Source organism: Myotis davidii, unplaced genomic scaffold (assembly GCF_000327345.1).
Source record: "Myotis davidii unplaced genomic scaffold, ASM32734v1 scaffold1983, whole genome shotgun sequence".
Taxonomy (NCBI): domain Eukaryota; kingdom Metazoa; phylum Chordata; class Mammalia; order Chiroptera; family Vespertilionidae; genus Myotis; species Myotis davidii.
The window spans coordinates 310674-314799 of NW_006293962.1; the positions used below are offsets into that span (position 1 = coordinate 310674).

Genomic DNA, 4126 nt, shown 5'->3' on the forward strand with positions numbered 1-4126 from the left:
AATATCACATGTTCTCACTGATTTCTGGAATATAATGAACAACATAAACTGATTAACAAAAATAGAGCCAGAGGGGAGAAAATATACTAGAATATAATAGAAGTAATCCTGTTATTTGCAGATTTTTAATATTTCCTACAACTTTTGTGATATCGTACTATGTTAGTACAGTTTTGGTAATATTATACTTAAAATCCTTTTATTCTTGAAATATTAATGCTTATTGCATGTAACATTATTATATTTAAAATCATTTTTCTTGAAATAAAAAAAACTGAAAAAATATTGGTCAAAGTAGATTTCAGAGCAAAGATTACACTAATAAGTAAAGAAGGTGATATAATGATATAGAGGTGAATTAATGAGGAGAATATAATAATTCTAAATGTTTGTGCACCTAATATAAGAGCTTCAAAATACATGACTCAAAAACTGATAAACTACACGGAGAAACAGACAAATCCAAAATGCTTGTTAGAGATTTCAATACCCTTACCAATAATTGGCATAAAATCAGCAAGGATATAGTAGAAGTGAACAATACTATCAACCAAATTGACCTGGTTTACATTTATAGAACATTCCACCCAGTAATAGCAAAATACACATTCTTTTCAAGTGCACATGGAGTATTTACCAGGATAAATATTCTAGGCCACAAAACAAGTCTCAGTGAATTCAAAAGGATTCAAGTCATACAACATATGTATATTCTCTGAAAACATGGAATGAAATTACATATCAATAACAGAAAGTAGGCTAGTCTGATAGTAGTGGGTTATCAGAAAAACAAAAACAGAAAGTTCTCTGGAATATCCTCAATTACTTGAAAACTGAATAATCCACTTTTAGATAACACATGGGTCAAAAAATAAGTGAAAAGGGTAATTAGTTAATATTTTGAAATGAATGAAAATGAAAGCACAAATTTATGGCATTCTGCTAAAGCAGTAGTTAGCAGGTAATTTTTAAGCACTTAAAGAGCTATATTATTAAATCAGCAGAAAGGTCTCAAAACAATGAAGAAGAGCAAGTAAAACTTGAAGTATAAGAAGAAAAAATAATGAAGACCAAAGTGGAAATCGGTGAAATAGAAAAAAACAACAATAGAGAAGATGAACAAAACCTGATTCTTGTACACTAAGGTTCATTGCAGCATTATTCACAATAGTCAAAAGTTAGGAACAAGCCAAATGTCCATCAATAGATGAATAGTAACCAGAAAAGTCAAATTCATCAAGGCAGAAAGTAGATTAAAGATTGGTTTCCAGGAGCCATGGGAAGGAGTGAATAAGTTATTGCTTAATGGGTACAGAATTTCTTTTGGGGTGATGAAAAGTTTTAGAAATAGACAGTGGTGATGGTTCGACAATATTGTGAGTGTACTTAATGCCATTGAATTTTACATGTAAAATGGTTAAAATAGCAAATTTTGTTATATATATATTTACCACAGTTTTAAAAAATAATATAATATACCAAAACCCATTGAATTGTAAAATTTATTTTTTTAATTTTATATATATATATATTTTTTTATTTCAGAGAGGGAGATAGAAACATCAGTGATGAGAGAGAATCATTGACTGGCTTCCTCCTGCACGCCCCACAGGAATTGAGCCTACAAACCCCAGCAAATGCTCTGACCAGGAAATGAACCGTGACTTCCTGGTTCATAAGTCGATATTCAACCACTGAGCCATGCCAGCTGGGCTGAATTGTACAATTTAAATGGCGGAGTTGTATGGTATGTGAATTAGATCTTAATAAAGCTGTTATTAAAAGTGCATACTGGCCTTGGCCAGGTGTGGCTGAATTGGTTAAGCGTCCTTCCAGGCACAGAGGTTATAGGTTCAGTTCTGGTCAGGGCACATGCTCAGGTTGTGGGTTTGATCCCCAGTAGGGGGAGTGCAGGAGGCAGCTGATCCACGTTTCTCTTTCTGTCTCCCATCCTCTCTCTAAAAGATCAATAAAAATATATTCTTTTAAAAGTGCGTACTGTATGATTTCATTTATAGAAAACTCTAGAAAATGCAAACTATTATACGGTGACAGACAGCAACCCTAATTAGCTCACTTACCTCATTTTATTTTATCGCCTCCATTTTTCCTAACACTTTCTCAGTTCCCTGGTTGCCTCTTTATGTTAAATATTGATCCTGAGGTAAAACAGGGGCTTGGGGAGGAAGGGGTGAACTCACTTTGCCAAGGGGAAGGCGAGGCCGAGAGACCCTCAAACCAAGAAACTGGTCCTGGGGTCAGGATCTAAGTAATCCTCGATTACCGCGAGGTGTCCTTTAGGATCCTGTGACTTGCAGGCGGCGAGGATGGCCCCAGGACTCCACTTCCCAGGAGGCCTCCGATGACCGGACGGGACTTGGTCGCTAGGCTATCCGGATGTGGCGCTGAGTCTGCTGCCGGGTCGGGCATGAGGCGCTGGGAGGCTCTGCTGGCAGTGGCGGTTGAACCGCGCAGGACAAGGAGCACTTTTGCCGGGTAATCTGAGAACCCCCAGGCGGTGCCCACCTCCGCTTTTTTTCCTCGAATTTCCCTGTCTGGGTCCTTAGTATATGAGCCATTCATTGGATGAAAGGGATCTGAGGGTGGCATGGGCTGTATGTGTAACAGAGGAGGGTGAGCCAGCTCTATTTGTGAATCCGATGTGGGGCACCCCTTAGTCCCGGGCTCAAGAGTCCAGATGAAGTCCCAGAACCCACCACCCTTGGAGAGAGGAATGTGATGGATATGCCCAGCGGGCTTGTGGTGGCTACTGATGGGTTCCTGGGATTGTCTCTTGTTAAGTTGCCAGGCGCTGGTTAGTCCTCCTGGCTCCCGGTTGGGGAGTGTTCAAAGGGCTTCCTTGGGCCGCAACTGTCTGAAGTCTTCTTTGCACCTAAACCAAAGAAATCAGTCTTCAATGTGAAAAAACTCCCCCGATTTATAAAATAACTAAGTTGCAGAAAGTAGTAAATAAAAATGGGGGTATTCTGCTGAATTATTTTGGTCTGAGTGATTTCAAGTGGATTAGACTGAGACTTGCTGAAAGGGTGAGCCTTGAAGAACAAGCTACAAACAGTAGTACTTTGAGCTGCATTCTTGTCTTCACTATTATTGGGTCTTCTAAATTGTGTGCCCAACATAGGAGAAAATTGACTGCTGTATAGACTGTACATGTGAAGAAGGATACTTTGTCAGATGAGATGGGAAGATTTAGAAGAAACTATAATTCCAAGGTTAGCAGTGAATTACTAACATGGAAGGTAGCCTTCTGGGGTGCTGGTGTCTGCCTTTCCTGGCCTCTCCCAATTTCCAATCCTAGAGGCATCCTAAAGATCTCTGAGCTATTCTGATGTCTACTTGACAGTGCTACTACAAGGTTAAAATAAGAGAAGATGGGTTCAAGTACTTTACACAATGATTAAAGCAGGCTCTCAAATTTTAGTTTCTCTTTGCTTCCCCATAGCAACCCCCCTCCCCCTCACACAGCCATGCATTACTGTGTACTGTTATTTGCCTTTTTATAAGTCCTGCCTTTATCCACAGGATGGTAAGCTTCTAGCATTCTTTTTCTTTATGTGTACCCTTTTTTGAGTCCCTCCTAGCAGTTCATTGCCCACAGCAGTATTTGGGAGTATGTATAGTGGTCGTGATGGGGAAGGGACAGCATTGTGCTGGATCCTGGAACTGAAGTAAATAAGCTTTTCTCATATGGGTGACGAACAGAATATTTGCCTTTCTGCCTTTCTCTTCTAACTACTAGTCTTCTCTCAGCGTTCCCAACCCTTTAAAGAAGTTTTATTTTATTAATTTATTTTTTAATCCTTACCCGAGGATATTTTTCCATTGATTTTTAGAGAGAGTGGAAGAGAGGAAAAGACAGATATATCAATGTGAGAGAAACAATTCACCAGGGCTGGGGCTGGGGAGGAGCCTGTAACTGAGGTATGTGCCCTGACCTGAACGAACCCAGGACCCTTCAGTCCGCAGGCCGACTGGCTAGGGCGCCTCTTCCTTCTTGAGCAGGAAGAGTTTTGTTTTTTTCTTTTCCTTTCCTCAGACCTTCTGGACAACTCTACCTGGAAGTGCTTAAGGGTGCAGCTAGCGGCCGGGGTGGGACAGGGACTGG

At 40.0% G+C, this 4126-nt stretch overlaps 1 pseudogene; it reads left to right on the forward strand.

Annotated features, from left to right (window-relative positions):
- Positions 1 to 2082: 2082 nt before the first annotated feature.
- Positions 2083 to 4126, forward strand: part of LOC102759391 — a 3927-nt pseudogene continuing 1883 nt past the window's right edge.